We start from the raw sequence: 27,361 nt of genomic DNA, 5'->3' as shown, positions 1-27,361 counted from the left end.
CATGCACTTGAGATCAGCCTCATCAAATCTATTACTGGTCATCCATATAAACTGGAAATATTTGATGGTAGAACCTTTCACTTTCAGAGCTCAGCTAGCTGTAACAGTTTACCTCTTTTCTCTGCACATATACATTGTGTTGACAGTCTTGGCCGACTGAATTCATATATGGCAATTTGGACGGACCCTCGTTATTGAAGTACTCTCATTTCAGAGGCATATTGTTGGGCAGGATGGGGCCCTCCAGCAGCACAGAAAGAGTGAGTGAATGAGTGTAATATGAATGTGTGTTGAAACTTAATCACATCAAGATCCACCAGCAGTGCTGGACATTCTGCTCCTTGCATGTACCAAAAGAGAAAATTCGAGTCGTATTTACAGTCAGTATGTGTTATCTTCAAATGGAGACAGACAGCATGCATACAATTTTTGATGGTCACTTCTGACCACACTCAATGCTTTTGTGAAATAGCAGCATTTGTTGTTAGAGCTCTTTCCAATGAGATATTTCTGAATTAAAATAGCCAGGTGTGCCCCCACAATAAATGCACTATAAAGCAATCCTTCTACATGCATGCCATGAAATCTTAATGAACTTGCCTGGCACTAATGAGGCTCTATCCGACTCTGCATATTGGCTTAACAAAACTCAACCTAACAAGTGTTTCCCACACTAGCAGCTTTGAAAAAATCAGCTACCTTGATCTCACTGTCAAAAATATTGACAATTGCCTGTGCATGACAATGTTCAGGAAGACTAACGAAAAATACATGTTGATGAAATACCAGAGTAACCATCAAGAGCCTCGAGAGGAGGTCTCATTTCTGGCCAGTTCCTTAAAATTCACCACAATCGTAAAATACAAGTGATATCTTCGTAAAAAGGCAGAAATCCTCTGTGCTAAATTCCAGGCAAGTGGCTATCCACACAGATTAATCAGGTCAATCTATGAAAAGGGCCTGGTACTATCCAAGTGAAGAATTCTTTATCCATAAACCACAACAAAAATCACTGATAGGAATACAAGTGTTAATATCTTCTGTGCACACTCATGTATTGCAGCAGGCAACCTTGCATCCGACCTGACCCTGTTTGCCAGTAAGAGAGGATGCAACATTACAGACCATTTTGTTCAGACTGACATTTTTCCTACAAATAATACCTCCATTGCTCACTGTTAGGGTTTGCCAACCATTATACATCATTAGAAAAGCAGCTATTGTATTCAATGTGTTTCCACTACAAATACGAACGTTTTCAAATATAAGAACGTGACCAATGAGCGCAAAACTAGCTCCAAATTTGAATACAATTATGTCTTCTTACTGTATCTGGTCTCCTTACAACCTAATCTACACTGGCCAAACAGCAAAAAAAGTAAAAACTCGAATCAGTCAACACGAGAACAGAATCCGATGCAAACTTGCCAAAGCACCACTGGTATACCACTATGTACAGAAATCTCACAATAAAAGCAACATAAGGTGGCAGACTATTAACATCATCACCAAACTGCAGAGATTCTACTTCAGAATTGTCTCTGTCTATTTCTACATCTCCCTGTCTCCTCTGAGTAGCCCAAGCAAGCAGCCCAGCTCACCTCACCAGCATGCGCTGCCCTATTTAGGTACTTTCATAAGCTGCTGCACTTAGAAAGACAAGCTCTGGGACAGTGACAGTCACACAGTGCACTGCAACGCTTTCCACATAGATGGTGCTCCTAGTAACTTGTGGAAAACATCTCCTGCCTGGCACTGGTAAGCATCCTTTATTCCACTTGTCCCCTCTCACTCTCCCTCTGTGTCATTCCTCCGTTTTCACTAGTTTTCACTGATTTCAATCTCCCCCTTTCACTCCCCCTCTGTGTCTTTCCTCCACTTTTCACTGTCGTTTCCCTGCCGCTGCTGCCCCTGCGGCCCCTCCCCCCCAGCACGACCAACGTGACCAGCCCAATCCAGCTCTCCACCCCGCTCCCGCCTCCCAGCCGTCCAGCCCTCCCTGACCCCTAATGGCCCTGTCTGCACCCGTCTGCGACCCGACCGCGACCAGCGCCAGGAACCCTGGACCTCCGCAACGCCAACGCTATGACCCAGCGGCACTCCACGCTTTCAACCCAGGACGCAACAACAACTGCAAGCTAGCATCACCAGCCGACACCCACGGACCCTTCAGCTGTCACCGCTGCTGCACACCTGCAGCAACGCCAAGACCATGGACCCGGCGCAACCCTCCCGCAAGACCACAACCGAACCGAAGACCCTGCAATGCATCCTCCTCATCGTCCGATCCCTCCACAAACACGCCACCGAAATCTGGGACCTCCTTGACAGAACCACCCCGGACGTAGCGTTCTTCACCGAAACATGGACCAACACCACCTCGGGACCGGACATCGCCATTCCCCAAGGATACAAGATCTCCAGGAAGGACTGCCCCACCCGCCCGGGAGGAGGAATCACCATCGTCCACAAATCCACCCTCCACCTGAGCACAGTCCCCAACGAGCCCACAGACCTGATGGAACATCTTCACTTCAAGATACTAACCTCATCACTCAGCAACTCCACCCCAACTATTGCGGAAAACTAAGACACCAACACCGCAGCCCGAACCCTGCACAAATAAATCTCCGACAGGGCCAACACCATAGCCCCCCTCAAGAAAAACAACAACACCCACGCCAAGAAAGCCAGATAATTTACCACCGAACTTCGAGAGTCCAGACGCACTTACCGCCGCCTCGAAAAGGCCTGGAGGAACACCAAATCCACAGAAGCCCACAACAACTTCAGAGCCACCACCAACGCCCACCACCAACTCATCAGAAAAACGAGGAAAAAAGTGATTGAAGACAGAATCTCCACTCACGCTCACAACAGCAAAGAACTCAACATCTTCAAGGAGTTCGCCTAACCCACCAGAGAATCCACCAACATCCCTCCCTCACAAGACCTCTGCAACAAACTCAGCACCTTTTTCCACCACAAAATCAAGAGCATCTACAACTCCGACGAAGACAACTAACACACTGAACCCTCACCAATCACCCGGAAGCCAGCGATCGACAACTGGACAGCTCTCACCACTGAAGATACACTGATGACAATGAAGTCAATCCACTCCGGGGGCCCTGACGGGCCCCTGCCCCCACCACATTTTCAACAGAGCTACCGAACCATCGCACCCATGCTCTGCCACACCATCAACCGCTCCCTGGCAACCGCCTCATTCCCCGATGACTGGAAACACGGCGAGTTCAAGCCCTTCCTGAAGAAACCCTCTGCGTACCCCACAGACCTCAAAAACTACAGACCCATCTCCCTGCTCCTGTTCCCAGCGAAAGTCATCGAGAAAGCCATCAACAGCCAACTCGTCACATTCATCGAAGAGCACAACATCCTCAACTCCTCCCAATCCGGCTTCAGAAGAAAACACAGTACGGAAACCACCCTCCTTGCCGCAACAGATGACATCCACACCCTACTGGACAAAGGAGAAACAGCAGCCCTCATCCTCCTCGACCTCTCAGTGGCGTTCGACACAGTCTCTCACCGCACCCTAATACGCAGACTCCACGACACAGGGATCCAAGACAAGGCCCTCGACTGGAATAAACAAAACCTCACCCGAAGCTACAGAAGATCTAGAACGCCGCCGCAAGACTGGTCCTCGACCTGCCAAGACACTGCCACATCTTCCCGCACCCGCGCACACTACACTGGCTCCCCATCGAAGCTAGAGTCACCTTCTAGATGCTCACCCACGCCCACAAGGCCCTCCACGACACCGGACCAGCATACCTGAACAGTCGACTCAAATTCCACGCAACCCAGAGGATCCCACGATCAGCCCAGCTCTCCTACGCTGTGGTCCCCTACACCAGAAAGACCAGATCGGGAACCGCTCTTTCTCCTTCCTCGCGGCCAGAGCCTTGATGGACTGGAACCTGCTACACCATCACCAGTGCCTTGAGACCCTTAAGGGTGAGTAGTCGCGCTTTAACAAACGCCTGATTGATTGACTGATTACCAGCCACTGAGTATTAACCATATTGATTCCCTCACAAAGGGCTCATTCAGCCCAGTTATTCTTGATGGCACTTAGACTGTTGAGTGCTGCACAAGAATTTTGCAGCCTAACAAATTACAGTAATACTTATCTCAAGACGCCATTGTAATCTGTTTGTATCTTTCATTGATTGGTGTTACTTTGGCTCCAGTTTCTTGCAATAAGTTTTTGCGCGGCCTCCAAGCAATACCATGCTCCTTAGGGTCATGGAGAAACAGTAAATAAATCCGATTTCTCTATCTACTCCTCCATTAGCACTGATGTGCCCTTGTTTCTTTTATAGTCTGATGTCACATCACCAAGAAGAAACGTTTATCTTGCTATAATAAAGACAACCTATTAATAATAAGCATTGGCCAAGCCTATAGGTCTCGCCTTTGGGACCTATTGGCTTTCACAAAGCTTTTTAGCCAAGCAGTACCCTATCGGCAAGATGATGGACAGCATGGTAAAATAAAAAAGAAAGGGTCCCTGAGGCAGGTGTGCCATCTTGTAGGTGCGCCTGGAACGGTGGGAGGGGGCAGGAGGTATGAAGGGGGCAACAACAAACTGCAGGAGAGTGGGAGGGGTAAGCGGCACCCAGTGGCGTAGCAAGGTCAGGTGGTACCCGGTGCAGACAATTTGTCACCCCAGCTTGACAAAATTGCGAAAATATGTGTTTACAACACATATTTTGCCATTTTGTCACCCCTCCTCAGTGATGACACCCGGGGCGGCCCACACCCACCGCACCCCCCTTCCTACCCCGCTGGCCGCACCTGAGGGAGAAGCACACAAAGAAGAAAGAAACACAGTGGTAGGGGGATAAGCACATGAGGTTGAGCGCAAACCAGGGGGAGAAGCACACAGACACCAATGGGTGCGGTGAAGAAAAGTACACAAAGGAAACAGCCGGAAGTCAAATGCACTCCTTTGGAGTGCTTAGCCAAACCTGAATGGCACAAGTAATGAGGGTATTCGCCAGGGAAGTACGAAGAGGAAGGAAACCCCCACCCAGGGTAACGAAAAAAAAGCAAGAAAATGAGAGTTACAAAGCCAACCAGTGGTAAGCAGTTGATGGTCTCTGAACCTATTATAAGCTGACAATAGGTCTTTTTGCAACAAGACAGATTCCTTTGTTTGGTAGGTGAGACATGAAAATTCAAGGTACAGTCCAGAAGTCCAAATAAAGACAACCTAACATGTAAGGCTTTTTTTCAAAGTCTAACACTGTGGCATTAAACATCAGCACCAAAGGCACTGTTTGACAAAGAAGTGACAAAGAAGAGCATTCCGGATGAATTATCTGTGACTTTTTAAACTTTGGCGATTAAAAATGGATGTATAAATACGTTTTCCCGAAATTGCTGTTGTAGGAAATGCATGTTGGTGGTGTGTGTATTTCCTGCACGCAGGGCAGAATATTTTTTAAATGTGTCGGGAAACTAAAATTATGTTTTATAATCAGCATATGTTCTAGATTAAAGCACGTTCTGCAATGTGAACATTATGCAAATGTTTTGATGAAATCAAAAATGAAATACTTGAGAACGAGCAGTAGGAAAAAGTCAACAACAGACCATAACAAGCATCCCTGGAGGTAAATCATGAAAGATGCAGACGACTTTGGAAAGCTGAAAGCGGAGGACTGCATTTTAAAATAATGAGTTAATAGACGTCGAATTTCACAAAAACAGAAATGTTACATTTTCAAACCCACCTCACTGTATCTGGAAGAGGATGGTACAATGGGGTACGAGGGGCTAAACCGCTAAAGAGAAATATGTACATTTATTCAAATTCAGACCAGCACACGGAGAAATGGACTTAACAAAGAAGCACTTCATGTTTCAACACCCATTTAGTTCTCTCAAATGTGCTTTCAGTCAGTTTGTTTTTTGCTAATGTGCTGAATGCCGAATGCATGACATCTGAAAAGGCCTACCCAACTTTTTCAAGGGTATTAACTAGTTGGGGAAGCATAGCTTTTATCATTAACAGATGTATAAACCTTCACTTACCACTAAATCATTTATGAAAATGTCTAAATTCTCAATAAAGAAACATGTGGGACCACATAGCATGCCTCATAAAACAGTACACCTCAACCACTAAGCTCCCCTCTTTGACGCCTACTAATCAACAAGTTCTCTAGTCATTAGCATAATTAATCAACACGTTCCATTAGATAGAACTTAAAAGTAAGCTTTGTGATTCATATATCAAATGCCATCCGTTTGACTTTACACCCTTAGGTGCTTGTCCCCCAAACATCAGCCCTCCTATTTTGTTGAACTCGTTTTTGTTGGATTTAGGACCCTTCACACTTTACCACTGCTTACCAGTGCTAAAGAGATTGTGTCCTCTCCTTAAAACATGGTAAAATTCCCTGGCCTACACCGAATTGATTAATTTACTTCACTGGTAAGTCCCTAGCACATGCCGCATCTGTATCCAGGGCCTGTTTATGAAGTCCTACCAGTGGGCCTATAGTACTCATTGCTCCACCCACTAAGTATTACTTTCAAACGTGTCTCAGACCTGCCATGGCAGCCAGCACTGCAGTTTTAAACTGCTATTTCTACCTGGCAAAAGAAGCCTTTTGCAAGGCCAAAATCGGACTTTTTAAAACTTATAAGTCACCCCTAAAGTAGACCTCAATAGCTACCGGGACAGGGTGCATGGTATTTAGAAATTAGCTAAGGGGATGTAGCCAAGATGGCGGCACTCTGGCTCAGCACCTCGGGGACCTGTGGCGGAAGGTGTGCAGAGACCAAGAAGGCACATCCAGGACCGGACCCCGTTCTTGTTTGTCGGGAGAGCAGGGGACTGCAAAGTGGTCCGTGGAGGGCCTCCAGATGGAGCCCGCCACAGAGATTGCTTAAGCAGTGCGGAGTGCCTGGACTCACCAATTGCCGTCTACCTCCCTGGGAGGGGGAAGACTGCCAACTTTGGGCTCCTCCCACGCCTCCCCGTGCGGACCCATTATGTGAGGGTGCAGCCCCAGTGTCAGGATTCCTGGCCCGGAGACCGCACACACCACCGCCTGTGGACCCACTGCAGAGAACACGACACCCACTGAGCGGGGGGCACTGACAGAAGACTGAGGGGCGCACCCCCATCCCTTCAGTGGAAGACGGCCACACCACCCTTTGCCTGCCAGTCTGGGGTGCACCCTGGGCACCAGCGCCTGGATACAGACGCAGGAATCAGTCTCATGCAACCTCTCAGGAGAGAACAGCTCACAGACCTAGACACACCGTACCCCCCTGGAGAGCAGAGAGGCTAGCAATCACTGACCTGAGCTCAGGGAAGCTGCATCGGAGCGACTACTTACATCTCCCTCGGCCATGACACAGGGCCTAGTGCCACTGGCCCTGCAAAGGACTGCTCCCTGCTTGACCTCCCCAAGACTGCTGGCTTTATAAGTTTGGAGCAGGAGTGACCGGCCTCCAGAGGGGGGCCCTCCAGAGTGAAGAGGCCTGTTGATCTCGCCTCCTGGACACCACCTCGTGGCACGACTCCCAGGCGACCACGGCATCACAGCGGTCCTGGAATGACTCTCCCCTAAAGGATATGCTAGCTACAGCCGCTTCTAAAAAAAACCAAATCCGCTCCCCCAGGAATGCCATTCATAGGAGATGCACACTCCAGAACCAGAAATTGTTGATTCCCCAATCACCCACGCAGTCATGGAATTCCTACTTGGCAAAACAAGGGATGATGTCACAGCCCTGTGCAAGGAGGTCGTATCAGAAATTAAGGACGTCAAGCAGGACATGGCTGAGATGGAGCACAGGGTGGCCACTGGGAAAATCAGCAGAGAAGCCAGGGAAGAGGAGCTAGACACCTCTAGACATGCATTTCTGGAACTTAAGGATCAGAACACATAGGCCTGCTTTAGGGTTTGGCAGACGGCTACTCCGTCATGGATATCCCGTATTTCAAGTCTCTTAGGATATAATAGACTTGTAATAGGGTGGACGGGATATTTGTTATGTTTGTAATGGAGTAACCCAGTACGCCGAAACCTAAATGAGGCCCCAAGTTACAGGTACATCTCGAAGATTTTGAGAACTACTCACACCGCTCCAATATCAGGATCAGAGGTGTCCTCCTCCTGGCTGATTCAGCGGAGCTACAAAGATATGTTATCCGACCCTTTCACCATGTGCTCCTGAACGGGAAGGGGAAATACATCCTTCTAGATCGCACCCACAGAGTGGGGAGACTGTCCGCTGCCTTTGACTCCACATAGGATATCCTCACCTGTGTCAACCACTACAGGCAGTGGGTGGTGATCACGGCAGAGGCTAGGTACCACTCCCCAATACTATTTGAAGGAACCAAGATATGATTGCACCAAGACTAGTCACCACTCACGCTCCAGCGATGTGACAAAGGCATCAAATGCAAATGGGGCCATCCACCTCATCTTTATATGAGACAAAGAAACACACTCAGGTCAATGGCTGAGCCCTGAGAGATTCTGGGCATTGCTGCCCCCCAGGGGCAGGAGAGTTAGTTTGCCCTACTGCTGGAGCCACAGACAGGTCAAGAGTAGACAGCACAAGGCGCAGTGGTCAGGCCCGCAACTGGCTTTCCTGGGAACCAACACCAGATGAGAGTTTCTGGGAAAGGTTCGCTGTCCACCAAGAGCTTCAGGACTATAAACCTCCCCCATAAGAGATGTCAAATGACTACGTTAGCTGTGGGCTGAGCACTCCCTGTCAGTGATCTCACGGACAGAGAATGGGGCCCGGGTCTTGCTACAACACTCATCCACCAGTGGCAGTGCCCAGGATGTGGACAATCCTGCTATTTGACTTGGCAGAGCGGCTCCACATGCCACGCTCATGAAGTGGTGACCCAACAGCAGGACACAAACCCCAACATGACAGTATGTATGTCTCCCATTGCGTTAGCAAGCAGATTCTTGGTTTTACCCCCTTTAAGACCTATTCTCCCTTCCACACCTTGAATCTCCACCTTACCGAAATCCCTCACCCAGACAGGGCAGAGGCACACTAGGTGCTGGGTCACCTCCACACACCTTCCTCCGTGCCAATCCCAGTGGGCATATGCTTCAAATACTTAGCCTCAATGTACCTGGCCTTAACACACCTATGAAGCACCTTGCCCTTTTGTCCCTGTTCCAGACCTCTGAATTCTGCATTTGTCTCCTACAGGAGACACACCTTCTGAAGAAGGACTGGGGATGGTTGAAATGCCATTGGTTTGACTGTCAGTACTTCTCTTCAGGTCCAAGCAAGAGATAGAGAGTGGAAATCCTGCTGGTTACTAAATTCCATGCCTCGTCACCTGCACACAAACAGAGATACCTGGGAGACTTCTCTCGGTACATATCTCCCTACCATCCTACACTTTCACACTAGCCACTCTCTATGCACCATATAACCGACAGGAGCACTTTATAATCCAGGCCGTGAGCCTTGTGAACTCGGCCCCAGACTCTGAGCTGGTAGTAGGGGGAGAATTCAATCTTGTGGCCCACACCGGTCTAGAAAGATCAGCCAACTGAGTGTGACAAACTGTGGCCTTCATGCAAGAGGGTCTGCACTGGCTTTTCGTAGCAGGGTTAATCGATGCCTGGTGTTTACAGCACTCCACTGACAGAGGCTTTACCTTCTCCACCACACATCAGATGTATGCCTGTATTGATTAATTCATGGTCTCCCATTGGGTTATGACAGCCGATGCGCAGTGGAGATTGGCATCGTTCAGACCAATCTCCCATAACTATCTCCTTTCAGATCCCAAGATTGACATCCCACACCGTCTCTGGCACCTTAATAACAAATGTGTCATATACAGTGCCACAGTAAATGAAATCAGAGAGGCCCTGCAAAACTTCCTCCGCAATGACACGCCAGATTCTCCTATTTAACTCCTGTGGGAGAAACTGAAAGTGTACCTTCGGATGTACGTTAATAGCTATTTTTTTGCACCTCAATAAATTGAGGATGGAGAAGCGTGCCTCCCTAGGGGACCGTATACAAGACCTTGAAAGGTCCCATAGGCAGTCAGGTGCCCATTAAGTGCAACAACAGCTGAACCCGGCCAGAAAACAGCTCAAGGCACTGGACCTGGACAAATCAGAAAATGCCCTTCTCCACACAAAACTAAAATATTACACTGGGAGTAATAAGGCTGCCAGCTTCTCCACACAAGCTGCGAGCCCAGGCCCATAAGACAAGAATAGCAGAGATTCACCTGGAGGAGGGGGGTATAGCCTACACAGACATAAACATGGCACAGGCCTTCAAGTGCTTTTACGCAACTCTCTATTCGGCAGAATCTGCCTTGGCACCTGACATCACCGGGTACCTTTCCGATGCACCCATTTCACCCCTGCCTGCCACTGGAGTTGGAAAAAGTCATCCGTCTAGACGAATTCCTCACAGCCATACGCCGCCTCAAACCCGGTAAGGCTCCTGGGCTGGACAGCTTCTATAAGACCCAAATAGCCTCCGTTCTTACCCACCTTTATAATTACCTTGGAGACACGGGTACCCTCACTGATTCAACTAAAGAGGCGGTCACCACTTTTGTACCCAAGCCGGGAAAGGCCCTGCAGAATGCTCCTCCTACCACCTGATTTCTCACCTCAATGTAGATGCTAAACTATTCACAGGCATTTTGGCTGCATGCTTTGCCCATATATGCAGCCCCTTATAGAACTGGAGCAAGCGGATTTTACACTGGAAGGTGATGTAGTGGCAACACCAAACGTCTCCAGCACTTCCTAGATAAGCCATCCCGCTCCGCATACCCTCGGTCCTTCTATCTATTAATGTAGAAAAGCTGTTTGATAGAGTCTAATGGCCCTTTCTTTGGCATGTCTTGGCCGCAGCGGGTCTTGGGGAATGCTTTCAGAACTGAGTATCATATAGTTACTCCGGGCCAGTTGCTTGTGTGCGAGTCAAGGGTCTAACGTCACAGGCGTTTGCGATCTCTAGTGGCACCTGACATGGTTGCCCCCTCTCCCTTCTCCTGTTTACTCTATATATGGAGCCCTTTGCAGAATGGATACAGAGCAATGGCCAGATCACGGTCATACCTATTAGCCATCTGTAACATAAAATGGCATTCTATGCTGACGACGTTATGCTGGCACTCACTCATCCATCCATCCACCTCTCTCCCGTCCCTCATGGAAGATCTGGAACAGTTCCGCTACATGTCAGGCTTTAAGGTTAATATCCAGAAATCTCACATGCTAAGCCTCACAGTACCCAACCAAGACAGGCTCCAGTTGGAGCATCAATTCCCCTTACCTTGGGCAAAACATTAGGTGCCCTATCTTGTCCCATAAATTTCTCCCACTACGGAAAAGACGGCGGCGTCCAACTCCGCTGACCTGCTAGCAATAGCATGCCCCGACATACAAGCTTGGAAAAGGAGTGCTCTTTCATGGCTGGGCAGGATAGCTGCAGTGAAAATGTCCCTACTGCTGATAATTCTCTATATCAAGCAAACACTACCCCTGCAACTCCCCACTCTACTTCCTCGCCCTCCCCCTGCACCCCTCACCAACCCCCATCCTGTTATGCACCTCAGCGGCATTCAGTAGTAGGTGAGTGCAAGTTGTACCTGTTTATAACTAATACAAACATTTAAACTATGAAAAGTAGGACAGGTCGGTTTTAAGTGTTATGTTTTTAACTCCTTTATTTTTTCAGATTCATATTTTTATTTATTATTTTTTTCTTTATTACATTTTTAATTTATCACCCATAAGTATATCAAATCAGCTAGTATTACATAGCAGAGTCATAAATAGAATTATATCCAGCAGATGAGTAAAAATGAAGTTAAAATGATAGGAGTTCAACACAGAAATCAATTTCATAAGAGAAAAATAGTGCAGAGAATTCTCCTACCATTCAGTACAAAATGTAAGATTACCTCCCTGGTTCGAGCACATGCAGCTTCAAAGGCTATCTACAAAACCTTAATCTTTTCTATCTAGAAATCCTCCTTCTACAGATAAGACGCCTCCCAATCCAGTAGGGGACCAAAATCCTCATCCCTTTCAGTTTTGCTTTCTTCCCCTTCTGCCTGTAATGGGACTTTTCTAGTTTAAAAATAGATAAAAAGCACCCCTTCCATTGATGAAATGTGGGGGTAGCGGATCCAACCAGGCAGAGGCCACATAGTCTGAAGACTGCCATTGCAATAAAAATTATTCAGCCCCTGCCCCTCTGGTTGCATCATCGATACCCAACATCATAACTTGCAGTGACAGAGTGATGTTCATTTTAAGGATTTTATTTCAAAATAGTGCAATTTCAGCCCAAGATACATTAATGCGGGGGCACGTGCAAAACATATGAACCAGATCTGTGTTTGGCTCTTGGCACCGCAAACATCCTGTACCAGCACCCCCACTCCTAACTAGCTATCTTAGCAGGGGTAACATATAGATCAAAGATCAGCATATAATGTTGGGTTTGCAAATTAGATGAGAACAATATTGCGCTCCTCATGTCTAAAGCTTACAGAAAGCAGGAGCTTTCCACCTCCACTCTCACCTGCCACTTGCTCTCATGCTTTTCTAAATCGTCCGGAATCCCTTCGATGAAACAACCATATATTTACAAAATGTAATACCCAGTCCCCTTCGTCAGGATTTTCAATAGGGGCACCTTAGCGAGACCAGCCATGCCCCCCACTTTTCTCAACAGAAAGCCCCTAAGTTGTAAATATTTGAAAAAATAAAGTGCCCCATTGTTAAATCTAGTTTAAATCTCTGCAAAGGATGCCATGTGGTTGCCCAGGAGCAAATCTCCAAGCATACCTATACCAGCTTGTTAACATTTCGAAATGCATCCATCATGAAATATTTCAGGCAATTGGCTATTCCGAAACAGAGGGGTATACCGACTATACCTCCCTACTCCCAGCTTCTTACTGATCTTAAATTGGTTTCTTTAATAATGGCTTGGTTCAAAAATTTTCAGCAGACAACCTTTAACAACAGTCCCCATTTCTAATTCAAAGATTGATGGCACATACCCCTCGTCTGACTCAACACCTACCCTGTTATCAAAAAGAGGGTAAAGATATTGCAAGGCTGATGCTAAATAGTATAATTTAAAATTCGTCAGCCCCCCCCCCCCCTTTCCTGGGTAGGCAAATACCTAATGGATCTCCTGATTTTCCCAAAGGACCAGATAAATCTAGCCACAAGCGTGTCTACTTTTAAACCAGGCGTTTTCAAATTCAAGAGGGATCGCGTGAAACAGATACAGTAATTTTGAGAGAAAGATCATTTTCACTAGTTTACACCTTTCCTTAAAAGAAAGATGTAAATTTTTCCACCTTCTGAAGTCCATTTTTGATTTTTCAATAATTGGGGAGAGGTTCAATTCAAGCAATTTCCCCAAATTGGCTGAAATGGTTTCCCTCAGATACACAGCCTGATCTACAACCCGACTGTCGCGGGTATCTGTAAATCTATTCACCACTACTTGTGTCTTATCCTTATTTATTGCATACCCAGAGAAGGCTCCAAATTCTTCACTTATCTTTTGAATTGCGTAAAGAGCTTTATCAGGGTCTCTTGTGACAATTGCAACATCGTCTGCATAGGCTAGTACCTTAGTTTTCCACCCATGTAGACATATTGGTATAACATTGATATAAGCTTCCAATTTCCGCAATAGGGGGTCTATTTATCAGACAAAAAGCAAGTGGGAGGCAGGACAGCCCTGCCTCGCACCTCTTTCTATATAGAAAGTCTGAGATTCCTGCCCCAAGATCTGAAGTCGAGCTACTGGATTGGCATACATCATTCTAATTGCTTAAATAAAAGACCTCCCTAATCCGAAGGATTCCATGACTTTCCACAGATACTCCCATGATACCCTGTTGAATACCTTTTGGGCATCCAACATAGCAACTCCAATTGGTTCTTCTAAATACTCTGTGGTGTCAAACAATGCGATAATGCGCTGCACATGATGCGAGGTCCCCCTCCCCGGAATAAATCTGTGCTGCCAGGTTGATACCAATCTATGAACAATCTGGCCTAATCTATTTGCCAAGATCTTAGCGTAAAGTTTTATGTCACTGTTTAATTGGCCGATAAGAGCCTTAATCTGTAGCTGCCTTGCCTTTTTAAAAAAAATAATAATTATAATATTGGCAGTAGCCCATGAACCTGGAGGGGGCTCTCCATACCATTCCAGCTTAAATAACTCCGACAGCTCCACCAAAAGTTCAGATTAATTTTTTAAATAAAATTCTAGTGGACTTGAGTCAGTTCCCACCGCTTTTCCAGCTGGCAGGTCCTGAAGCACTAGGTGCATTTACTCTAGGGAAAAATTCAGCCCCTAACAGGGATTGGTCTTCCTGCATTGTTATATTGTGCATAATTGATGACAGATACTGATTTAAATCATCAGGACATGGCGTAGCTGAGGCTTTATATAATTTGGCATAAAAAGTCTGGAAAGCATCTGTAATCTCTGCCGGATCTTTCAAAAGTCTGACATGCCAATCCCTGATTTCACTAATTTAACCTGCTGCATTCTTTTGCCTTGACCTAATCACAAGAACCTGCCCCATCCGTTTAATATATTCATAACATTCTTGTTTTCAAGCTGCATATTTCACAGCCATCTTATTAGCCATAACCTCATTCAGCCATGACCTGATTATAGCTATATGATTCAAAGCAGGGGACACTTCTGGGCCAGAAGACACAGCCTCTGCCAGGTCTGCCTCTGCCTCCACTAGCTTTTGATACAGCCTCTGATTTGGAGTTACGTGTACTTCTGTTTCACAATGCTGAGGCTTAGGGTTTCCCCTCTTACACTGGCTTTGATCACGTCCCAAACAACACCTGGGGGAGAGCTACCCTTATTGACTTAAAATAGTTCTGGAATCCAGCCCTTCATCTGCTTTATATAGTCTGAGTCATGCAGAAAGCTCTTCTTGAAGGACCATTTTCTGACTGACCTCTGCAGTCCCTCAAGAGACAGCTCTAAAACAAGAGGGTTATGGTCCAACATCAGTCTAGGATGGCACTCTATTCGTGCCCCCCAGCCAATGAGGGTGATATTAAAAAGTAGTCAAGTCTTGCAAATGTTCCATGAAGAGCCCTGTAATACATAAACCCAGCATCAGATGGTTTAAAATGAGCCCAAATACCAATTAACTCAATTTCAGTTAAAATATATTGAAGGGATCTAAAGGCCTGAGGTCTGCGGCCCAAATATGTCCTTGTATTTCCACTTAACCCTCCCTTTGGCCCATTTAGATTGAAGTCCCCTCAGACGATATATGGGGCTGTCCAGGTAGGAAGCTCTGTTGCTAAGAAGTAAAACAGTGCGGTCATCTAAAATAGGTGTGCAAAGTGAACAAAGTGTAAGACCCAAACCGTACTTAAACTTCACCATCACACATCTCTCACGCTTATCCACAGCCTAGGACCGCTGATGATGGTATTCCCTTTCACTAAGATTGCCACCCCCTTAGTTCATGTCTCCTTTTTAGGCCATCTTGAATCCTTCTCTTGAATCCTTCTCTATTTAGCAATACAGATCAACCCACAGATATTTACAGAAACAATAAGCAGTTTAGTCATCCCCCTGATACTGCTCACCAGCTACACGTTTAATATTCCATGCACTCTTACCCATAAGGGAGCTGCGACCTAACCACATTCTTGACTCATCTATCTTGGTATTTAAATCTCACCTTCCTTGGTTTTTTAGCTGTCCAATCCATGTATATACTTGCTTTTTCACCAATACATTAAAGACCTCTCCCACCCTACCCTCCAGTGCCACCCATCCACACCCCCCACCCCACAACCCCCTTTCCTCCACATCCATTCGAAGCAGCCAGACCACCAGGGTCTGTGTGAAGGCGACTGAAAAAAGGTGGCGCCGAACCCCCCTCCCCAACCACTCCTCTCACACCAGAGAGAGAAAAAACCCAAAAGATAAAAAGTACTCAGAGAACAGAGACCAATCTTGCATATCAAACCCTTGTATCGCCCGCATACCTAAGATAGCCCTGGGGCCAACTTCTCTTCAGAGCATACAATAAACAGTCCCTAGGATAGCCAGGGGTATTATCCAAGCAGGGACACTGGACTAACTAACAGCCTTGTCAGCCAATAATTCATCCAAATATTCTCATGTTTGAACTTCTGAAGAGAAAAACCTGATAGTGCCCCTCGCCAGAGTTTTCAGCCTAGTGGGAGTCAATAGGTAGGCTTCAAACCCTGCATCCTGAAAAGGCCTAATTAACTGGCAGAGACACCATCTGCGTTCCACTGTCATGTGACAGAAATCTGGGTGAACAAAGAAAGGGGAATCCCCATACTTCTTTCTACCCTCAGGCCGGGCTTTCTCAAATTTATCTTGCCTCAGCAAAAAATTACCGAAAAAAAAGTCTTGCACCAGGTTTCCTTGGTTCCCCCTTGTTCTTACAATTACCATAGTTCTGTAGGTTCATGGGGAATCTGTGTACCCTGTGCAATACTAAGTCCCAGTTCCATTCTGACAGTTCGGGAAATGCATTATTCAGTAGGTCCACCATAAAAGTTCTTATATCGTCTCCCTCTAGCCCTTCCTCAATCCCAAGAAAGCAGAGATTGCTTAATCTCTGATGGTTTTCAAACTCTACAAGCTTCCACATCACATCCGAGAGTTGGGCATCCTGTGCCTCAATTTGCTCCTTCACCTTGATGATATCTGCTTCAGCCACTGAAGCCCTCTATTCTAAGCAGTTCAGCTTTTCACCAATTTTGATGCAGGATTTGCCGACTTTCCGAATAGTCCCCTCCAGCTTTTAATTGCTTGTCTTGTTTTTTTACCATCTGCCCGGGTCGTGGCCCAATGCTCTTTGAATGACTCCAGGATAAAACCCGGTGAAGGGCTCAGGGATTCTCCTCCAAGCCCTTGTAAGTCTAAAAAATGTAAGTTTGAGGAGTCCTCCGCATTACCCATAATCCTAGTGTGTGAATAGTCCCATTTTAGCCCCGCACTCGTCAGGGTTTTGCCACTGCTTTTTCAAGGATCCAGCGTGCCTATAGGCCCTTTACGGGATTTACGGCATTTCAGGGATGCCTCTGGCACTTCCGGAATGCTTGAATCAGATAAAGAGGTGTCAATCCACCATCACTTAGGTTGGATTTAGAAGCATCCGATTCGGACCCATCTGTCAGGGAGGAGAATTTATCGTCCCCTTCCACAGTATTATTCAGTGAGCTACCATCCCCCAGTTTGGCACTCCGCATGAGATCCAGGTCTAGTGTTGCACTTAACTGCTGACTCATAGCATTGCAAATTGCAGCACTTTTCTGTGCCCCTAGCTCAGCAGATATGGACCACTCATGCCCCCCTAGGGAGGCTGAGGCTTCCACTGTTAACCTCTGCATCTGCTTTTCAGAGAGCAGCTCAACTCCAATGATATTTTCTACCAGGCCATACTCGAGAGAGCTGCTGTTCCCCTTGTACAGTCAGACCGTGTACTTTTTGATCGAAACAAATTTAGAGATTGTTGTTTGTGAAATGGCAGGGAGAACACATGCATTGCCTGGCTCTGACCTTGCTACAGACAAGGACAAGGGTTTCTCACCAATTCATAATGAAGGGTCTCCCAAATTCTTCTTCCATACTGCCCCCAAACTGTCTAGCCGGTATTACACAGGTCGAGAGTTGCTCGGCTTACCTGAACCAGCACCATTACCTGACTGGTCGTGGGTTAGCTCTAGTCTCTGCCCTCTAGCTGCCAGCTCCGCCATAAGTGTTGAGCCGGATACACAATCCTTCTTGCTGTGTTATTTGGTGGTTTTAGGAGCCATAACGATAAACACTGCGAGCATCTCCAGTACCGAAACCCGGAGGTTTGCCGGCAAATTCTCCAGGCCGGTCCGCCCAGTTGCCGGGCATGTCACCCCGCCATGAACAGATGCTTCCCAGAAAGAGAATTCCCGGAGTCCTTGAAGCTCGACAGCCACAATCACAGCCGCAGAAGAGCCGTTAGTTTCTCCCCATGCTGGGTGAGTCACTTCACTTTTATCTATTTCTTCTAGGCCCTAATTCCACCACCGTTGCAGCAGTTTTTCATCTGGTGATTGAATTGGTGAGAGGTGCGGGCCACTGCACACCTACGGGGTCGCCATCTTGCCTCCCGACCATACCCCTATCCTGTTTTTAACTCATAAAATCATTTTTCACTATTGCCAGGCTGTCTCTCCCATTGACTATTACTGAGTTACCTTATTACATTTAATAAAATATATAAAGTATAACTTAAGATTGTAAGCAGGTAAGGCAGTGCTTCTTGAACTCTTTTGAATTGTGATTTAAAACCCTCTTTCTTGGCAAAGTTGGATTTTAAGTCACAATTCTAGAATTTCCCTTTTAGAAAGTTTGAATTTCTGTGCCCAAATATACAGTGCCTTTCTGCCAACAAACAAGGAGCCAGATGTACGAACAATTTTAGCATGCGCAAACGGGTTAGTGACCCGTTTGCCCATGCTAAGAAATCGTCATTGCCATGTACCAACACAATTTTGCGAGTCGCAAATGAATTGTGATTAAAAAAAAGTGTTTAGAGACTTGCTATTTGGAAGGGGCGTTCGCTTCCAAATAGTGAGTCTCAAACCCATGTACTAATTTTTTGCAACAAAACACTCACAATTACCACCTACTTCAAGTAGGTGGTAATGCATTCACAAATGGCCTTTGCAAATGCATCTGAATTTTTTTTTTAAGGGCAGACAGTGGTCCCAAGGACTATTGTCTGCCCCTAAAAAATGAAACGAAAACGTTTTTTTTTTTTTTTGTTAAATGCATCCCGTTTTCCTTTAAGGAAAATGGGCTGCATTTAAAAAAAAAATGCTTTATTTAAAAGCAGTACCAGACATGGTGGTCTGCGGAGCCCAACAGGCCACCATCCCTGTGAGGGCCTGTCATTCCCAATGGGCTCGCACATTGCGAGAGGCTTATTAATATTAATGAGCCTCGCAATTTGAGACCCCATTGGGAATCACAAACAGTGTTAAACACACTGTTGTACATTCGATTTTGCACCTCACAATTTGCGCCTCGCGATGTGTCACAAATTGTGAGGCGCAAAATCAAATGGTCGTACATCTGGCCCAAGGTCACATGACTGTGGCTGGAAATCTCAGACCCCAAATCAGATAATTTCTGGACCTGTGGAAGACTCAGAAGAAGGACTGCCCTGCTGCCTGAGGAAGGAAGACTGGACATGCTCCTTGAACCCAGGACAACCAGAGTGAATCCAAGGGCCAGCTTGCTGGCCTTCTGTGTGAGCTACAGGGATACAACAAGCTTTAGTGACCCTGCAGCTCACCTGCCTACTGTTGGTCCCTGCTGGAGTGGGTCCTAGCCCCCCAAGTGGTGTCTTCCAAGGTTTTGGAACCTTGGTGTGGTGCCAAAGTGGCCTCCCCATACCAAAACCCAAAAACCTGGGACTTATAACATTTTCAGTAAAAGCCACTCTGAGAACTGACAGGAGACCTACCTGGAAGCCGATCCAAAGAAAGTGCATCACCGGTTTTATTAACGTTGCAGCAGCTTCCACTCGTTCTACTCCGCAGCAGTAAATCCATTTCAGTGGTACCTGTCGAAGACCGCATTCAGCCTCGTTGAGCCCCCTTTTGCTACAGCCTTGTCCCTATGGGGTATTTCGAGCCCTAGAAAAACTTCCAAGTACAAAGATACAATTCTTCACCATGTTCGAGGGTTACCAGCTCCCCAACGAAGATGATTACCTCTTCGGCTTGAAAACCCAGCTTTTCCCGCCATCATTGACAGCTTTACTGAGACTTTGTCCGGCGCTTCCCCATCATCGACAACCTCCTCTCGGCTACAGCAAGCTGTCGGGCCCTGCTGAGGACTCTTCCTTCTCCAGGAAATCTTCAGAACTTCTTCTAAATCCAAAATTAACTCTTGACCGGGGCAAAACTGGTCACTGTTTCTGACCAGTGCTCCTTTGCAGTCCCTCTTAACTTGTGAGGTTGTACTTCTTGGAGTTTTTTTTCACTAAACCTTTTTAAAAAAATCATAATTCAGTTTCTAGTGATTGGATTTATTTCACTTTGGTGTCATTTTATTGTTTATAATTTACTCTATATGTCAAAATTGGTGTGAGATTTCTTTTTTGTTGAGTTTTCACTTTATTACTGTTTCACAAATACATTACACATTGTCTCTAGGTTAAGCCTCACTGCTTTGTGTCAAACTACCAGAGGGTTAAACGGAGGTCGTTTTTGTGACTCTTAGTGGTTCACCACAACAAGGATTGAGGCTGTTGCTTGAGTAGGGCTTCCACTCCTCTCAAGCAATAACTCAATTTCTTACATCATCTCTAAATTCAAGAACAACAAATTTCTGACATTGACTTACTTTCATATGACCTATCCGCAACCGCTTCTTGTCTCACTATGAGTCACTAGATCTAGGTTCTTCACCTGTGGAGGTCGAGACTACCCTGCAGACCAGTGACATTTTATATTTTTAGCGCCATATGAGAACTAACTGGAGATGGGGTTTCACATTGTTAGAAATTTCTTTGAGAAGAAGTAGTCCCAAACTATTAACTCTGTTGCTTATATTTTTGTTTTGATGCTATGTCAGAACATTGTTCAGAGCTCATTTACTTCAACGTAGATAGCGCCTTTACTTTCCCTACTGAAATAATTATAATTATAATTATATTCATGCTTCTATAAGGAAGTAGACTGTGTGAGAATCTCCAGCCTTGACTTCTGGGTTTGGACCTCGGCTGCTGGTGGGTTCCCTAATGGAGTCTCATTCACTGTAAGCTCTCTAATAAAAATTGATTTCAACTTTAATGTCCAGTGCCACCTTTTAAAAGATGGTCCACTGAAGTACAGCTGGGTTAAGAGGTTCTGTGCAGGTTACGCCTGGAACCTGCTTGGTGCCATGCTGCTGAGTTAGTTGAATACTCTTGTAGCCAGTTGAGAGTTCAAACTTCCCCTGGAACTATAGGCCTATTTTGGGATATTGCCCTTCTCCTGGCAGAGTAAAGGGTGGCAATGAAATTTCCATAAAGCAGTAAAATACATCTCCAGATTGGATGCTCTTACAAGGGCAAATGGAGAACAGAATGTCTTTGGCTGCAGTCACAGTAGGTTTTTAGGTCTCGCCTGACCCAGCGCATGCGCTGGTCTGGCAAGACTTTTTGTGAGGGCTCAAAAAAATGCTGTCATGGCCAGGCTAGAGCTACAGTGCATCTGTGCTGGCGCGCGGTTAGGATCAGAGGCTGGTAAACCTCGTCATGCTCAATAAGCGCCCGCGATCACTTTCACTTTCGCCCGCGATCACTTTCGCGGCGCCCCTTTGATGTTCTCGTTTAAAGAACATCAAACATCAAAGAACATGTTGTGTTAATGCGTTGCTGCGCCCGTTTGACTTACAATGTGCTTTCTCTTTCCACAAACTCGATGTTTGTGTTTCATTATTTTGAGATGCTTTTAGTATTGCTGTTTTGTGTCCTAAAGAACATTAAGGAAATGTTACTGTGAAACTGGACAACGTTCACAGTGTTTATTTCTGATCACAGCGGCTGCTTCATGTCCGTTGCACCATTCAGGGCGTCCTTTAGTTGGCGCTTTCATGAGGACATGATGAGGAAGCTGGAAACTTTTGGCACATTCTCTTTAAAAGCACAGCATGTTGGCGACTGTTTAATCGATTAGACCTAAGTAGCGCTTTAGATCTCAAAGCGCTATGGTGGGTGCAGCAGTTACAACTCATGAAATATGAGGTACAACTCACAAGGAGGGGGCAGATTTGAGTACACATTGGCTGCAATCGAACTCTTAAGATGATGGGCTGTGTGTATCCATTATCAGCACTCAGTCTTCGCTAATTGATCTTGTTTGTTTTGTTGTTGTGTTAATGCTTTGCTGCACCCGTTTGACTTACAACATGCTTTCTCTTTTCACAAACTCGATGTTTGTGTTCCTTTATTTTGAAATGCTTTAAGTATTACTGTCACACACACAACCACACACCCCATCTCAACCACACAACCACACACACACACACACACACTTCCACACACAACCAAAACCACACACACAAACACAACCACACACACACACACAACCACACACATACGTACAACCACACACACACACAACCACATACCACACCCACAACCACACACACAACCACACACATGACCACACACACAACCACAACCACACACACAACCACACGTACAACCATACCCACAACCAGACAACCACACCCACAACCACACACAAACTACACACACACAACCACACACACAACCACACAAACAACCACACACACACAACCTCACCCCCACATACAACCACACACACAACCACAACACACACACACAACCACACACACAACCACAACCACACACACAACCACTCACACAACCACACAACCACACACACACACACACACACACACACACACACACAACCACACAACCACACAACCCACACACAACCACACATCCACACACACACACACCCACAACCACACCCACAACCGCACCCACAACCACACACACACACACAACCACCACACACAACCACACCAAGCATTGGCATAGCCAATAGGTCTCGCCTTTGGGACCTTATAAGTGTTTAGCCACGCAACAATTGATGTGGTTACACCAAAGATAATGTGCTGCATAACTAAATACTTAGAAGGTCCCAAAAGCGAGACCTATTGGCTATGCCAATGCTTGTTTCTTATGCTTTAAGTAAAGAAACAAGAAATGGATAGGTAGAGCTTGGATCAAAGAAGGATGCCTTCAGCATTTAGCACTATTTTAGTGCAAAATTAGTCTTTGTTGCCATTTTTGGTGCAAGGGCACATTTCGTGGTAACAAACAGTGCAAAATTGCATGTGACATGAACAGCCACACAAGATCAGTTTGTTCGAGTTCTTACAGTGGTTCCGCAAAATTATTTTTAAACATAGGATGAATAAAGGAACGGTGGAACCACTTGATAAGAGACAGAGAATGGATTCAGATGATATGAATGGTGACTCAAAAAGGACATACGTCCAACGGCTTAATTTATAGGAGGACAGAGCACAAATACAGAATGTTTTAAAGTTCCAGGGAAAAAAAATAGCAAGAATAGATTTTTTTCGCAATACACTGATCTTCAAGTAGATACCCTACTCTTTCATGATGTGGTAAAAAAAATATGGTGCTTAAAAAAAACAAAAATCTGGAAAAAGCATAATTTCAAGATTTGTCATGAAGAGATATGCTATGAAGCAGTTTGATGGGAATTTTTTCAATATCCAAAAAATGAATACTATGCTGCATATATGGCGTCAACATACTTCTTGGCATCAGAGGAATCATCTCTTTCAGGTGCCATGGATAGTAAAGTGAAGAGTGCTTCTAAAAATGGATATTCAGCAGCACATTATGCTTTGAGAGCAAACACCTATGCCACATATGTCTCTCAGGTAATATTAAAAGACTTTCAGGCATTATTTGACTGCATACAGGATGTTAAAGATCACACGGACGCTCTGGGCCAATTTCTTTCTGATAACCCTTTTGACTCTTTATGGGCTTTCCCAGCATCAACTGGGGCAAAAGTAGTGGCAGAAGGCACTTGTGGTTAAAGTTCTGGAAAGTGGATCAACAAAGCTCATTAATTCATTATTGTCCATTCATGTGTAATAAATTGTTGATACTCAGCTGGTAAAATGGAGAAGAAATTGGCTGAGGAGATTAACAAGCTTTTTCCATTGTGAGCCACTGCAGCAAAGAAATATCTATTTTTTCAAAGCAAGCATGTTGAAGCACGTCATGAAAAGAGACATCCCTTTCAAAGAATGGCCTGAGGCGGGGATGCGGCGGAGATGCAAGAAAAGGTGGAGGGACTCTTTTCCAAATCCCAACCACAGTCTGACAGTCAGAAAACAAATACATCCGAAGTATTCAGATGCATCAGTGGAAGCCTGCTTAATGAAATATCAAGCAGAATAGACACGCATCATAACAGATCAATGCATCTTGGATAATGGATATTCCATAGACTATATAGTTTGTCCTTTGCAACATCACTTTCGCCCAACTCTGATACCCAGAGACCTAACCAAAAGGCAGGCAATGGTTTTGGGCAAACAACTTCTGTTGCAGGAGGGTGCTATAGTTCCACATTGGCAGAGTGTGGAGTTTATTTAATATTATTTTGCAGACTGCAACAGCCAGTCACTGGTTGTATATCCCGGATTTAATGTTGGCAACCATATCAGTGATTCCTTGAGAGCGTCACCATAACTGATGTACATCAGCGGTAGGATAATTGGTCGCTGATACAAAAGGAATATTTGGGACTTATGCCTGTGTCAAGTGAAATGAGAACCTGACCTTAGTGGTGGTTAGTAAAAAAATAAATTAAAAAAAAGCTTTAAAGATGGATCGTATTTCCAAATCCAAAACTGTTCTTAATATCATCTGATACAAGTTCATCAGGGTTGGGAGCCACTCTCAAAGAGTTAGAAGAAAGGGGAAAATGGTCTTTAGCAGAGCTCTCCAATTCCTTAAATTGGAAGGAGTTCATGGATATGTGGTACACTCTGTAAAAGGTTTGCTCCTCACCAAGAAAAAACCTCAGAGTTAATCAGAATTAACAACCAAGTAGCAAAGTCCTTGGCTACGATTGCAACAGAGATCTTTTTGTGGACAGAAAATCATATGTGAACTCTGAAGGAAACATATATTTCTAGGAGTCAAAACATACAAATGAACAGACTAAGTCGCAATCTACCAACATAAATCTAATTTCAGACAAATTTATCCCATGGGGATAGAGTATTTGTATTTTTCCCAATACCTCTCCTTCCAAAGATCTTACGAAAGATTCAGAGAACGTGGGTGGAGATAATACTGGTTGCCCCATTTCGACACAACGGTCGTGGCTTCCACTGATCAATCAGTTGACGAGGGGACAGTGTCTTCAGATTCAGTTATAGCCATCACCCCTTCAGCTTCCAATTCTAAAACTAAGTCACGAGAACCCTTCAGCTCGAGGAAATAGAACAGCTAGCACTGGAGGAGACATGATGGACTAGGTAAGTTGCGAATGACATTCAGGTCTGTAGAAAGCCGCAAATGCTTGTGACTTATGACATTTTGAGGTGTGGAGTGAAGATAAAGGTAATGAAGCAAAGTCATTTGAGCCATTCTACATATTAGACTTTTTAAGAGATGGCTTCTAGGTTTATACACTTCTATATTATCATCCTACTGTGCGGCGAATAAAGAGAAGGAGGAGACAACAGCGACCCTGATTAGATAGGTCCAACAGCCTATCTCACAAGCATCTATCTCAGCACAGTGCATAGGCCCAGACAAATTACAAGGCCACTCTACTAGATCCGTCTAGACAGATAAGTATCTATGGGAGAAAATGTTATCTGTGTTTTGGAGGCGTTTGTATACCCTCATCATTATGACTGGAATGAGGAGCGCTGAGATAATTAACTTATTACTTATCTGTATTACTCATTATGCCCAATCTAGTCCCCCTCATCTCAGTCTGAATCTGAATCCTTACCATCCCTCCCATGTTAACTAACTTTTTACTTTTGAAAGCTGGATGTGCTAGCGAGAGGAAGGGGCATTTATTAAGATACTCGAGAGAGAAGTAGGAATAGTTATAGGTCGAAATATTATGAAAAGGAACAGTCTGTGGGCACGGCATCCTCAATTATTATGACTGGGATGAAGAGAGCTTGATTCAGAGTAATGAAGATTACCAGTAATTAATAAGTTTGTTACTGATCTCAGAAATCTGGGGCCTCTCTCAGGATAAGCCTGAGAAAGGTTTTGGGTAACTCTCAAAATATGATTTACCCCAGGTGCTACCTGCACAAATAAGGCATCCTTATTTTAGTAAACTTCCTCTCTATACATTCAGTGTAACATATGTATTAATTCCTACATGAATTTTAACAGGTGGGGATAGAAAAATTACCATGGCTGGTTAGATACAGAGTCCTCAATTGTATCTTCTCCAAATGAAACCCAGGGTGCAGACCTATTTGCATGTGCTTTTTTGGGCGACAAATGAGAGTCTTTGTTTTTTCGAATCTTGTACTTTTTCCTGGGTTAATAAGACTTTTGTTTTTGGCTATTATTTTCAATAATTGTATGCAGGTCTAGATGCCAACTAGTGTGCAGCACCATGGGTAATTCAGTTTTACATACTTCAAAATCTCCAAGAGTAAGTACAGGGGAGAAGGAGCGTGTTTAGAGAGCTAGAATATAAATATGTTGCCAAGTTTACTACGGTCTTCACTTTGGATGTATGATTACCTGCTTACCTTTGTGAATTGAGGCTCAAGTAATGTTTCTTGTTAAATAAACTAATTTTGCTATTAATTATTAAGAACTTAGTTTTGCCAGGTTGCATACACTAACAAAATAGCTCGTATCCTTCTAAGACATGTTGCTTATATTTAGATGTTTGCTATCTGACCACAATTTTCTAATATTGCCTCTGTTTTGCAGCAGAATTCACAAAGTCATGTAATACCAATAGTCAGATATTACTCCTGAATGATTAACCCGGCACTTGGAATTTTTCAAAGTAGCATTCCTCAATTCAGATTCTGGGGTTTTACCCTGCGAAAAGGATGTTTTGATCATTTAAATATTACTTTTATGCAGAAACTTATACCCCAAAGGACATCCTGCATGACAGATATTCATACAAAAATGCAATTCCAATTTATTTCTATTCAGTTATCCATCTGTTTTTAATTTCTTTATGGGAAGAGTCATTTGGGATGGTAAGAGTTACCTTTCTTTTCCAATCTCTGCATCTTCTTCGCCTATCTTCTCTACCTGGCTATTTCTAATCAATATGACCGTTCTTTATGGTAAGTCACATTTACATCTCTAAACAGCATTCACTCATGCGGCATTTGTAAAAGGAGAGTCAGTGCACACCTTAATCTATAAATGTGTGTGATTCAAATATTACAATTCTGACTAGCAGAACCGTAGATTGGTCAGTAAGATTTTGGGGTTGGCTTCAGATTTTACGACAATCACGTTGGCATATAATGTTAAAATACATTATATGATAAGCAGGGTGCATGAGAGGGACCTAAAGGACATTTAAAGGAAGAGGAATGCGGACTCGTAGAAGTACAAAGTGAAAGAAAACACAATATTTTGAAAAATAACCATCTTTTTTGAGGACTTTCAAAACAGAGAGTGAGAGAGTGTGGGTGTGTTTTCTGTCTGTGTGTG

At 44.8% G+C, this 27,361-nt stretch overlaps 1 protein-coding gene across 1 annotated transcript in view; it reads right to left on the bottom strand.

Annotated features, from left to right (window-relative positions):
* The window catches only part of TLL2 (tolloid like 2), a 2,438,103-nt gene that overhangs the window by 507,275 nt on the left and 1,903,467 nt on the right, over positions 1-27,361 (bottom strand). The window lies entirely within an intron of this gene.

This window comes from Triturus cristatus, chromosome 1_2, assembly GCF_964204655.1.
Source record: "Triturus cristatus chromosome 1_2, aTriCri1.1, whole genome shotgun sequence".
NCBI lineage: Eukaryota > Metazoa > Chordata > Amphibia > Caudata > Salamandridae > Triturus > Triturus cristatus.
The sequence above is the reverse complement of the archived record's forward strand: the minus strand, read 5'-3'. Positions and strand labels throughout refer to the sequence as shown.